The 13,697-nt window shown below is 43.3% G+C and overlaps 1 long non-coding RNA gene across 2 annotated transcripts in view; it reads left to right on the top strand.

The window, feature by feature from the left end:
- Positions 1-13,119, top strand: part of LOC133040856 (uncharacterized) — a 49,701-nt gene extending 36,582 nt beyond the window's left edge. For both annotated transcript variants that reach the window (XR_009689048.1, XR_009689046.1), the window contains exon 8: positions 11,797-13,119. This is a non-coding gene — a long non-coding RNA (uncharacterized LOC133040856). The remainder of the gene's footprint in view (positions 1-11,796) is intronic.
- Positions 13,120-13,697: the final 578 nt, after the last annotated feature.

The following is a 13,697-nucleotide window of genomic DNA, read 5'->3' as shown; positions in this document are numbered from 1 at the left end:
CTTCTTGGGGGCTAGGGGCAGTGGGTAGCAAATGTGAGGGGACAAGAGTAGGCCTTCTGGGATGTTGTGTGTTTCTTGATCTGGGTGCTACTTCCACAGGTTTATTCCAATTTCTGAAAATGCATCAAATTTTACAGTAGTGACTTGTGCAGCTTTTTTATGTTGAAACTCACATGAGAACTCCACTCACATGACACTTCCTCCACGAAGCCCTTGTGGATATCCTCCCTTAGAGTCAAAACATCCTTTCCTGTTGCCACTCTGCCTGGTTCAACCTGCTTTTTTGGTGTTTAGCCCTCTGATACCATTGCTTTATTGCCGTATCTGTCTCCCTACCTAGACTATGAGCTACTTGAGGACAAGATGGGAGAATACCCCGCACCTTCCCAGTGCTCTCATCCAGCTCAGAGCTATATGGAGAAACGTCCATGGATGAATGAAGAGAAAGTGAGCGTCAGTGTAGTGGCAGTTACTCTTTCTACCCTTTTTTCCTGCTGAGAATACATAGTGTTTTGCAATTAATCTTTTAAGCAACCAGACCAAGAAATGTAAACGATTCTCACATGCTTCTTGTGCCTGAGAAAAACTGACTATATCCCACATCAGGGGCTCCAGACTCCACAGCCCCTGAGGCTCACTCTGCACTCCCAGTGCCCCCCAGCCAGTAGCAGCTCTTCTGACCTTGTCCCCTGTAAACATCACCACCCAGAAGAGTTCCCATGGGATCACCCAATTAGCATTTGGTCACTGTCTTCCATTATTGCTTAGCTGGAGAAAACACCCCAGGCAAGTCATAAAACAACAACAACATTTTTTTAAAAGGCTTTTAGGACCAGGGGGAGGTCTGTGGCCACTGCAGAGCTTACAGCAGACTCATTCCTTGGCAGGGAAGTAAAGATGGCAGAGTTCTCCTAGGATACTCCTATCCTTCCTGCATCCTCTCTACCCCTACTCCTCCCCTGCATCCTTTCAGGAGATCCGCTACTTGCAGACACCTAGGTTCTAAGGCTGGGGATATCTCTTCCGACTAGCAGTTTTAGCTTTGGGGATAATGGCCACTTATATCTCAGTGTATAGTCAGAAGCAGTTCCACTACAGTGAAAGAGTTCTGGACTTAAAGCCATCAAATCTGGGTCTCAGTTCTCTTACGGTCACCTACTGTCTTTGGACAAGTCACTCTAATTCTCTTGCTCTCTCTCTTCTTCTTAAAAATAATTTTATTTATTTATGTTTAGCTGTGCTGGATCTTCATTGCTGTGCAGGATTTTCTCTAGTTGTGGCGAGTGGGGGTTACTCTCTACTTGCAGCGTGCAGGCTTCTCATTGCAATGGCTTCACGTGTTGTGGAGCATGGGCTCTAGAGCGTGTGGGCTTCAGTAGTTGGGCTCAGTAGTTGTGGTACATGGGCTTAGCTGCTCCAAGACATGTGGGATCTTTCCAGATCAGGGATTGAACCCACATTTCCTGCACTGGCAGGCAGATTCTTTATCACTGAGCCATCAGGGAAGGCCCTCTCTTGCTCTTTTTATAAGAACTGAGACATGAGCACAGATCGCTGTGAGCATTCACAATGACATAGGCTAATGCAAATGATTTACACACTGTGGAGTTCCACACACATGTGAGAAGTAGTCATGGTGTGAAGAGGAATCTGCCTTTTCAAGGAGCCATTGCATTTTAAACCTTTTACCTTAAAGGAATGTCAACCACCACTGATCAAGCTGGTGGGAGTGTGCACAGGTGGAGGTCAGAGGACTTTCTAGTAAGAGCACTCCAAGACCGCTCACCTCCTTCAGGGGACTGTATTTCCACATCTGGAGCATCCTGCCTCACTGGTTTTAAACAGACTCAACCCTGAGGTTGCAGGACCCCTTTCCTATATAGGAAGACCTATTCCTTAAAGCTTAATTGAAGCTCCGGTCTCATTAAGCGGACATCCCTGAGGGCCCACACCTGCCTGATGTCCCTTCAGGCAGAATTTGTGTAGTTCTCTGCCAACATCTATAACGCAGGTGCTCAGGCAAAGCCAGATGGGCAAGAAGACACATACCTCTGTCAGCACATAATACCATTGGTAGTGAATGGATAAAGTGAGTTTTGAAAGGCCATTTGTAGCTAAGGGTCTTCAGTCCATCAAAGAAAGAAAAAGAAAAAAATAACACCCAGCACCTAATTTTATAAAACAGTCTCAACAAAGGATGCTCTGAGCCTCCCTCTGAATTAACCATTACAGGGTATTTATGGGGAGTGTCCAAGGAACTACAGGTGAACTCGTAGTGCCATCAAGTAAGACTATCTGATGGCATGAAGGCTAAAGTACATTCCTGTGAAGTTGGCCTGTTTGTCTCTTAAGCATCCAGGGAAGTAGAATATGCTCATCCTTGGAAGTTCAAGGCCATTGATACAGCACCCAGTAACACAGTGGTTATAATGAGAGGCTTTTTGTCTGATAGGCTTAGGATGGAATCTTGGTTCTGCCATTTAATCACCAATGCAGGAGACCCAGGTTCAATCCCTGGGTAGGGAAGATCCCCTGGAGAAGGAAATGGCAACCCACTCCAGTATTCGTCTCTGGGAAATCCCACGGACAGAGGATCCTGGCGGGCTCTCTAAGTTGGACATGATTTAGTGACTGAACAACAACAATGAACATTGGGGATACATATATCTTTTAAAATCAGAGTTCTCTTCTTTTCTGAATATATGTCCAGGAGTGGGATTGTAGCTCTATTTTAGTTTTTTAAGGAACCTCCATACTGTTGTCCGTTAATAATTGCAGCAGTTTATATTCCCACCAACAGTGTAGGAGAGTTCCCTTTTCTTCACACTCTCTTCAGCATTTATTATTTGTAGACTTTTTTTCTTATTTGTAGGCTTTTTAATGATGACCATTCTGACTGGTGGCCATAGGACTGGAAAAGGTCAGTTTTCATTCCAATCCCAAAGAAAGGCAATGCCAAAGAATGCTCAAACTACCACACAATTGCACTCATCTCACATGCTAGCAAAGTAGTGCTCAAAGTTCTCCAAGCTAGGTTTCAACAGTAAGTGAACTGTGAACTTCCAGATGTTCAAGTTGGATTTAGAAAAGGCAGAGGAACCAGAGATCAAATTGTCAACATCCATTGGATCCTCGACAAAACAAGAGAGTTCTAAGAAACATCTACTTCTGCTTTATTGACTATGCCAAAGCCTTTGACTGTGTGGACCACAATGAACTGTGGAAAATTCTTCAAGAGATAGGAATACTAGACCACCTGACCTGCCTCTTGAGAAATCTGTATGCAGGTCAGGAAGCAGCAGTTAGAACTGGACATGGAACAACAGATTGGTTCCAAATAGGGAAAGGAGTATGTCAAGGCTGTATATTGTCACTCTGCTTATGTAACTTCTATGCAGAGTACATCATGAGCAATGCTGGGCTGGATGAAGCACAAGCTGGAATCAAGATTGCCGGGAGAAATATCAATAACCTCACATATGCACATAATACCACCCTTATGGCATAAAGTGAAGAACTAAAGAGCCTCTTGATGAAAGTGAAAGAGGAGAGTGAAAAAGTTGGCTTAAAGCTCAACATTCAGAAAACTAAGATCATGGCATCTGGTCCCATCACTTCAGGGAAAATAGATGGGGAAACAGTGGAATCAGTGACAGGCTTTATTTTTTTAGTCTCCAAAATCACTGCAGATGGTGACTGCAACCATGACATTAAAAGACATTTGCTCCTTGGAAGGAAAGTTATGACCAACCTAGACAGCATATTAAAAACCAGAGACATTACTTTGCCAACAAAGATCCATCTAGTCAAAGCTATGGTTTTTCCAGTAGTTACGTATGGATGTGAGAGTTGGACTATAAAGAAAGCTGAGTGCCAAAGAATTGATGCTTTTGAACTGTGGTGTTGGAGAAGACTCTTGAGAGTCCCTTGGACTGCAAGGAGATCCAACCAGTCCATCCTAAAGGTAATCAGTCCTTAATATTCATTGGAAGGACTAATATTAAAGCTGAAACTCCAATACTTTGGCCACCTGATGCGAAGAACTGACTCATTGGAAAATACCCCGATGCTGGGAATGATTGAAGGTGGGAGGAGAAGGGGATGACAGAGGATGAGATGGTTGGATGGCATCACTGACTTGATGGACATGAGTTAGAGTAAATTCCGGGAGTTGGTGATGGACAGGGAGGCCTGGTATACTGCAGTCCATGGGGTCTCAAAGAGTCGAACACGAGTGAGTGACCGGATTGAACTGAACTGACTGGTGTGAGGTGAAACCTCACTGTGGCTTGATTTGCATTTCTTTAATAATCAGTGGTACTGAGCTTCTCCTTATGTGCCTGTTGCCCACCTGTGTGTCTTCATTGAAGAAATGTCTATTTAGGTCTTTTGCCCAGTTTTTTTATTGTTTATTTATTTATTTTTTTATATTAAGCTGTATGAGGTGTTTATATATTTTGAAAATTAAGCCCTTGTCAGTCAAATCGTTTGCAAATATATTCTCCCATTCTGCAGGTTGTCATTGTTTTTCTAATGACTTCCTTTGCTGTGAAAAGCTCTTAGGAATTTTCCTGGTGGTCCAGTGGTTAAGACTCGGGACTTTCACTGCAGTGGGGGTAGGTTTAAACCCTGGTTGGGGAACTAAGATCCTGCATGCTGCGCGGTGTGGTTTAAAAACAAAACAAAACAGGGGACTATTTTGTGATTTCCCTGGTGGTCCAGCAGCTAAGACCTCACACTCCCAATGCAGGCGGCCTAGGTTCAATTCCTTGTCAGGGAACTAGATCCCACATGTCACAATTAAGACCTGGGATGCAGCCAAATAACTAAATAAATAATTTTTTTAAAGCTTTTCAGTTTCATTAGGTCCCTTTTTTTGCTTTTATTTCTTCTGTCTTTGGAGACTTATCTAAGAAACTACTGCTACAATTTATTGTCTGAGAATATTTTGTCTATGTTCTCTTCCGTGAGTTTTATGGTAATGATAGTTATTTTAAACTTCTGCTTCAGAACTAATTTTCTAGCAAAGGGTCCTATACATGAAGGCTCTGACTTCAGTAATCAACAAGTATAGTTAAATTCTATTTTCATTCTCCCAAGATTTGTTAGGAAAGAGAGGGAGGATATGCAAAGAAAGGGTGAATTAAGGGATATGGTTTTCTATCACTCCATCCAGGATGTGGTACAAGCTGAAGGTGAAAAGTGTATATGGGGGTTCATTCCAATAGCCTAAAATTCCCACCCAAGGAAGCCAGAGGCTGGGGAAGGGAATGGGAGTCAGTGTTTCGTGGGAACAGAGTTGAGTTTGGGAAGGTGAGAAAGTTCTGGAGATGATGGTGGGGATGTTGCACGATGATGTAAATGTGCTTAATGCCACTGAGCTGTGCACCTAAAAATGGTTACTATGGTAAACTTTATGTTCTATATATTTTCACAATTCTTTAAAAAGACTCATCTGTGCAGTGGACTTTAGCCTTTAACAAGCTACTTTGGCTGTTGATAGGCAACCATTTATTGCTTGCGTGCTCAGTCATGTCCAACTCTTTGCAACCCCATGGACTGTAACCCACCAGGCTCCTCTGTTCATGGAATTTTCCAGGCAAGAATACTGGAGTGGGTTGCCGTTTCCTCCTCCAGGGAATCTTCCCAACTCAGGGATTGAACCTGCATCTCTAGCATCTCCTGCATTGCAGGTGGATTCTTTACCAAAGATTGATTCAACCTAGGCAGCCCGTTCCAGATAGAGAGTTGTTTCAAGCTTCAGCCCCTCACACACTGGCCATCTCTCATGGGGCCAGCTGGGGATCATCTGGTTTCTAAATGAGAATGAACAAGGATGGGGCTTCCCATGCACAAATGACTCCCCAAACTTTCAAAAACATTTAGCTAAAAGAAAAGTAGGCTCTTATCATTTCAACCATACCATAGGCACTTAATCCCACCTACCAGATTATAGTCACTTTGCATCAGCCAGTTTCCTAGTTATGCCTACAAGCTTCAACTACTTTAAGGAATAGTCAAGTAACAAAGGACAGTCTCTTTATAAAGTGGACTCTGCTGCGGAGCTTCCAGTCCAGAAACGGGATTATTCTGCCAATACCCTATTATAGTATATGGTCCATAAATATTCACTAAGCAACTGACTGGTTCATCAATTCCTTAATTCATTGATTCAGCAAATGCATACGAAGCCCCAAGACTCGAAGGCCAGAGATGAGTAAGACAAAAGTCTCTGATCTCAAAAAACTTAAAACTTAGTGAAAGTTTATAAAAAGCTGACCGTAATACCAGGAAGAATGAAATAGGTGCTTTAGATGAGCTGCAAGTAAAGTGCTGTGGGAGCTCAGAGGGAGAGCAGTTGCCCAGCAGAAAGGAGACAATCAATAATACATGGGTACGTGAAGTCTGATGCATGTGATTAACAATGAACAGAGGTGCACTGCTGGGTTCCCAATGGTCTTCAAGTCAGTGTCCTATGCCCCACTTCACATCTGCGCTCCATGCCCACTGCAGACCCTCACCTGAGGCTCTGCAAAGGGCCCAGGAAATTAGGTGGCCAGCCCCTCCCAGCACTCTTGGCTCTGCATTTCTCCACTGAATTCGGGCCAGCATTGATTCTCCAGTATTGCCAACATGTCACACCAGTTTACAAAGCCAGTAACTTACAGGCTCAGTTAATAACTCCCTAAGTGGATCTTAGGAGTCTCAGCTTGCAGAAAAATCAGTTCACTTCTGAACCCTGTTGTGATGAATCATTCCCCTCATTTATTAGATAGAGATCTTGTCAATTTGGGAGATTGTTTTGCTCTGCCTATAAAATAGAATAGAATAGAGAGAGAGAGACCACAGGGCAAAAGTTAAAGGAAGGAGATGTGTATTGGCATCAGGAATTTTGTCAAGAGATAGTGCCCAGGAGCGGACAATTTCCCTCTTGTATGAATAGAAGAACTTGAGGACTTAGTACAAGAAAATCCTAGCAGGATTCTAATTTTTCCTAATCACAAGGTTTGGGACTTGTCAACTTTGAGGTTTCCAAAGTGTTAGTCTGAGGGCAGAGTGGAACCAAAGAGGAGCCTTTGGAAGATGTGATCTCAACAGCTGGGGGATGCCTTGGGTCGGGGAGCTCTGGAGTGGTCCAGGAGACAGCGTGAATAGAGAGCTGTGAGTGACCGAGCAAGGCCTGGGGTTGGCAATGCAGGACCTGGATCAGGGTCCTGACTCTCTAGATAACTGGACATGAGGCCTTACAGAAATCACTTCACCTTCATGAATGTCAGTTTCTCAGTCTTTAAAATGGAGGTGTTACATGTATATGTATGGCTGAGTTCATTTGCTGTTTACCTAAAACTATCATAAAATTGTTAAAGCAGCTGTGTGTGCGTGTTAGTCACTCAGTCATGTCTGACTGTTTGCAATCCCCTGGACTGTAGCCCACCAGTCTCCTCTATCCATGGAATTCTCCAGGCAAGAATACTGGAGTGGGTAGCCATTCCCTTCTCCAGGGGATCTTTCCGATCCAGGGATTGAAACTGGGTCTCCCGCGTTGCAGGCAGGTTCTTTACTGTCTGCACCATCAGGGAAGTCCTGAATCAGCTACACCCCAATACAAAACAAAAAGTTAACTACAAGGCAGAGAGAGACTCACTGACTTAGAGAACGGACTTGGGGTTGCCAGGGGAAGGGATAAGGATAGAGAGTTTGGGAATGGCATGTACACACTATTGTGTTTGGAATGGAGAATCAGCAAGGACCTACTGCATATAGTGCACGAGACGGTCTTCAGTCTTGTGTGGTGGCCTGGATCGGGGTAGGGGGGGAGTGTGAGGGGGAATGAATACATTTATATGTGTGGCTGCGCCCTTTTGCAGTTCACCTGGAACTATCACAACATTGCTAATCAACCATATCCCAATAAAAAGTTTTTTAAAATGGGGGTATTTATATCTTCTCTGACAAGATGGGCCAGAGACTCAAACACCATGAAATTCTTTTCTAGAAGATTTATAGTGGGTTGCCATTTCCTTCTCCTGGGGATCTTCCCGACCCAGGGATCGAACCCAGGTCTCCCACAGTGCAGGCAGATGCTTTAATCTCTGAGCCACCAGGGAAGCCCTGAAATCAGTCTAAGGAAGACTTAGATTCAGTGAATTTGCGGGCCGACAACTACAGATCTACAATAGGGTTAGCACACATTAAGAAATCTGCTTTTCTTTTCTTTCTTCTCCTTTTGAGTGCTGAGTATTTCTTCAGTTCAGTTCAGTTCAGTCACTCAGTTGTGTCCAACTCTTTGTGACCCCATGAATCGCAGCACGCCAGGCCTCCCTGTCCACCACCAACTCCCGGAGTTTACTCAAACTCAAATTCATTGAGTTGGTGATGCCATCCAGCCATCTCATCCTCTGTTGTCCCCTTCTCCTCCTGCCCCCAATCCCTCCAAGCATCAGCGTCTTTTCCAATGAGTCAGCTCTTCCTGTGAGATGGCCAAAGTATTGGAGTTTCAGCTTCAACATCAGTCCTTCCAATGAACACCCAGGACTGATCTCCTTTAGGATGGAATGGTTGGATCGCCTTGCAGTCCAAGGGACTCTCAAGAGTCTTCTCCAACACCACGGTTCAAAACATCAATTCTTTGGTGCTCAGCTTTCTTCACAGTCCAACTCTCACATCCATATATGACCACTAGAAAGACCATAGCCTTGACTAGACGGACCTTTGTTGGCAAAGTAATGTCTCTGCTTTTTAATACGCTGTCTCGGTTGGTCATAACTTTCCTTCCAAGGAGTAAGCGTCTTTTAATTTCATGGCTGCAATCACCATCTGCAGTGATTTTGGAGCTCAAAAAAATAAAGTCTAAAATAAAAATAAAGACACTGTTTCCACTGTTTCCCCATCTATTTCCCATGAAGTGATGGGACCAGATGCCATGATCTTAGTTTTCTGAATGTTGAGCTTTAAGCCAACTTTTTCACTCTCCTCTTTTACTTTCATCAAGAGGCTTTTTAGTTCCTCTTCACTTTCTGCCATAAGGGTGGTGTCATCTTCATATCTGAGGTTATTGATATTTCTCCCGGCAATCTTGATTCCAGCTTGTGCTTCTTCCAGCCAAGCGTTTCCCATGATGTACTCTGCATAGAAGTTAAATAAGCAGGGTGACAATATACAGCCTTGATGTACTCCTTTTCCTTTTTGGAACCAGTCTGTTGTTCCATGTCCAGTTCTAACTGCTGCTTCCTGACCTGCATATAGGTTTCTCAAGAGGCAGGTCAGGTGGTCTGGTATTCCCATTTCTTGAAAAGTTTTCCAGAGTTCGTTGTGATCCACACAGTCAAAGGCTTTGGCATAGTCAATAAAGCAGAAATAGATGGTTTTCTGGAACTCTCTTGCTTTTTCGATGATCCAGCAGATGTTGGCAGTTCAATCTCTGGTTCCTCTGCCTTTTCTAAAACCAGCTTGAACATCTGGAAGTTCATGGTTCACATATTGCTGAAGCCTGGCTTGGAGAATTTTGAGCATTACTTTACTAGTGTGTGAGATGAGAGCAATTGTGCAGTAGTTTGAGCATTCTTTGGCATTGCCTTTCTTTGGGATTGGGATGAAAACTGACCTTTTCTAGTCCCGTGGCCACTGCTGAGTTCTCCAAATTTGCTGGCATATTGAGTGCAGCACTTTCACAGCATCATCTTTTAGGATTTGAAATAGCTCAACTGGAATTCCATCACCTCCACTAGCTTTGTTTGTAGTGATGCTTTCTAAGGCCCACTTGACGTCACATTCCAGGATGTCTGGCTCTAGGTGAGTGATCACACCATTGTGATTATCTGGGTCATGAATATCTTTTTCATATAGTTCTTCTGTGTATTCTTGCCACCTCTTCTTAATATCTTCTGCTTCTGTTAGGTCCCTACCTTTTCTGTCCTTTATTGAGCCCATCTTTGCATGAAATGTTCCCTTGGTATCTCTAATTTTCTTGAAGAGATCTCTAGTCTTTCCCATTCTGTTGTTTTCCCCTATTTCTTTGCATTGATCACTGAGGAAGGCTTTCTTATCTCTCCTGGCTATTCTTTGGAACTCTGCATTCAAATGGGAATATCTTTCCTTTTCTCCTTTGCTTTTCACTTCTCTTCTTTTCACAGCTATTTGTAAAGCCTCCTCAGACAGCCATTTTGCTTTTTTGCATTTCTTTTCCATGGGGATGGCCTTGATCCCTGTCTTCTGTACAATGTCACGAACCTCCATCCATAGTTCACCAGGCACTCTGTCTATCAGATCTAGTCCCTTAAATACATTTCTCACTTCCACTGTATAATCATAAGGGATTTTATTTAGGTCATACCTGAATGGTCTAGTGGTTTTCCCTACTTTCTTCGATTTAAGTCTGAATTTGGCAATAAGGAGTTCACGATCTGAGTCACAGTCAGCTCCCGGTCTTGTTTTTGCTGACTGTAGAGAGCTTCTCCATCTTTGGCTGCAAAGAATATAATCAATCTGATTTTGGTGTCGACCATCTGGTGATGTCCATGTGTACAGTCTTCTCTTGTGTTGTTGGAAGAGCGTTTTTGCTATGACCTGTGCATTCTCTTGGCAAAACTCTATTAGCATTTGCTGTGCTTCATTCTGTACTCCAAGGCCAAATTTGCCTGTTACTCCAGGTGTTTCTTGACTTCCTACTTTTGCATTCCAGTCCCCTATAATGAAAAGGACATCTTTTTTGGGTGTTAGTTCTAAAAGGTCTTGTAGGTCTTCATAGAACTGTTCAGCTTCTTCAGCATTACTGGTTGGGGCATAGACTTGGATTACCATGATATTGAATTGTTTGCCTTGGAAATGAACAGAGATTATTCTGTCATTTTTGAGATTGCATCCAAGTACTGCATTTCAGACTCTTTTGTTGACCATGATGGTTACTCCATTTCTTCTAAGGGATTCCTGCTCACAGTACTAGATATAATGGTCATCTGAGTTAAATTCACCCATTCCAGTCCATTTTAGTTAGCTGATTCCTAGAATGTCAACGTTGACTCTTGCCATCTCCTGTTTGACCACTTTCAATTTGCCTTGATTCATGGACCTAACATTCCAGGTTCCTGTGCAATATTGCTCTTTATAATATTCCTTATCTCTTAAGATTTCTAGCTCCCTAAAATGAGCCTTAATTCTAATTATGCTGCTAATTACTAATTCTGCTTATTGAGCACATGCTCTGGCTAGATTGGGCTTCCCTCATAACTCGGTAAAGAATCTGCCTGCAATGCAGGAGACCCTGGTTCGATTCCTTGGTTGGGCAGATCCACTGGAGAAGGGATAGACTACCCACTCCAGTATTCTTGGGCTTCCCTTGTGGCTCAGCTGGTAAAGAATCCACCTGCAATTTGGGAGACATGGATTCTATCCCTGGGTTGGGAAGATCCCCTGGAGAAGGGAAAGGCTACCCACTCCAGTATTCTGGTCTGGAGAATTCCATGAACTAAGTCCATGGGGTTGCAAAGAGTCAGACACAACTGAGCGACTTTCACTTTCTTCTGGCCAGATAGAAATGTAATCCTCAAAACACTCCTATCAGATAGGAATTGCACAGATAAAGAAGGAAAGAGTCAGAGAGGGGAGTAATCTGTCCAAAGAGATTACTGGTCATAAAGCTAGAGGCAGAGACAGGTTTCAGATCTGGAGCTAGATCTTCTTTGAAGGTTGGTTCTGAAGATAAGGGCAGGAGGATGGCTAATTCTGAACCAGTGTTATAGTTTCATAGGCCATAAAGGATGAACCCTAAAGTGTCTCCCTTCTTCTCTCTCTCCCTAGAAGCTTTGCTGGAGGAGAGTTGAGAAAAAACAAAGCATTATGGATGAAATAGACCAGTGCTGCATGGACAGTAATCTAAAGAAGAGTAATTATGATTCTAGCAGCCACATTTATGGACCAGTTACTATCCAGGCTGAATACTTACCCTCATCTCATTTTAACCTGTAAAACTTCCCCATTTTACAAGTGGGTAAACAGATTGGTGGAGATGGAAATTCCACTGTCCGAGTCTTATGCTGCAATGCCACAGGACCCCTCTTGTTTCTGCTGCTTTCTCTTGAGACTTGAACCCATGGATTATGTCAGTGTTGCTTGTGTAGCCCACCCACTATCAAGGATAATAACCTTGGAAGAGAGCTGGTTTCTGGAAACTCAGCCTGCAGAGTTCTTTGGACCTGCATAGGTCTGTGCGATTGCTTACTTGCTGTACTGTGGGTTTTGGCTGGGTTTGAGTCAGCCACAGGGGTTCAAGTCCCAAACAGCTGGGTTTGAGTCCCAGCACATGGGTTCGAGTCCCAATCTGTGGTAAATGGTTCCAGTAAGGCTGCCCCAAGGGTCATCAAGAGCCATGCTTCTGGGACTACTCCACTAGTTAGAGTGCAGTATTTTAGATCTAGCATTTTATTTCATACCCATGCTCAATCAAACAAATAAAATAGGTTCTTAAATGATATAAAAACACAAAAACAAAAACAGAGTCTTGGAGTCCCTGAGACTGGTTATTTAGGTCAAAACAAATAATCCTTGTTTACAGCTCACAAAATACAGCCTGGTTTTGAGCAAAGTGGTTAAGGTTGTCTTCAGCCTCTTTCCCTCCCACTCAACCTCAATATACAGACACACCCCTGGTGGTCCCACATTTGACCCTCATGCTGGCAAGTGCCCTAAACCCACACGCTACTCTGGTTGTGTAAGTTACCTCCACCCTGCACAGAGCCCCAAGTTCCAGATTTTCTAAACCCCTATCCACTCTTTCCAAAATTAACCCATATCTCCCCCCGCCCCACTCCTATTGAGACTAGAGGGAAGGGGTCAGGGCACAACCATTAAAAAAATGACATAGCCCTTGAGAATACGACAAACTGATTAGAACTGATCAGACCCAAGATGGCAGAAGATTCAACTTGCAGTAGATCCTGAGACTCACTATATGCTTACTGTAATACATTAGCATATGCTAAATAGCACACCCACAGGACACTTCCCAGGACAACCATTAAAGGCCAAAAAGTAGGCAGTGGCCCAATTCCTGGAAATGCCCTCCCCTTCCCCAAAATAGTTGGAATAATTAGCTTATAAAATTACCACTCATTAGCTTATAAAATTACCCAGCCCATAAAAACTACCCCCTATTTTGGGCTGCTCTCAGCCTCTGAGATGGACTGCAATCTTTCTATGGAATCTATATCTCTCAATAAATTATTAATACTTTCACTTTACTATGGCTCACTCTTAAATTATTTCCTCCACAAAGCCAAGGATCCTCCCTTGTCGGTCCATCCCAAGGACTCACTGAAAACCTGGGACTTGACCCTCCTCTTGCTGTGTAACCTTGGGCCTGTCAGTTAACCTTTGAGCTTCAAGTTCTTATTTATGAAGTAGTGGTATCAACAATTATCCTGGAGGCTTGTTGTATGGTTGATGATATGCCCTTTGTTAAATATTTATTATAATGACTGGGATGTAGTTGCTCAGGTAGTTAATATTCTTGCCCTGCTGAAGGACTCACAGTTTGGCCATTGGAATATGTATAATGGTGTCACAGGAAAATGGGGTGCAAGAGGACAGTCATTTGGCTGCTCTAACTTTTTGTTTTCCAAAGTTACAGGGGGATAGACTTTATTCACTTTTAAATGTTATCGAATAAATGAATAGAGGAATGAACAAATGAATGGATGAGT

This window comes from Dama dama, chromosome 20, assembly GCF_033118175.1.
Source record: "Dama dama isolate Ldn47 chromosome 20, ASM3311817v1, whole genome shotgun sequence".
Classification (NCBI taxonomy): Eukaryota; Metazoa; Chordata; class Mammalia; order Artiodactyla; family Cervidae; genus Dama; species Dama dama.
This window is presented reverse-complemented; position numbering and strand designations above follow the sequence as displayed.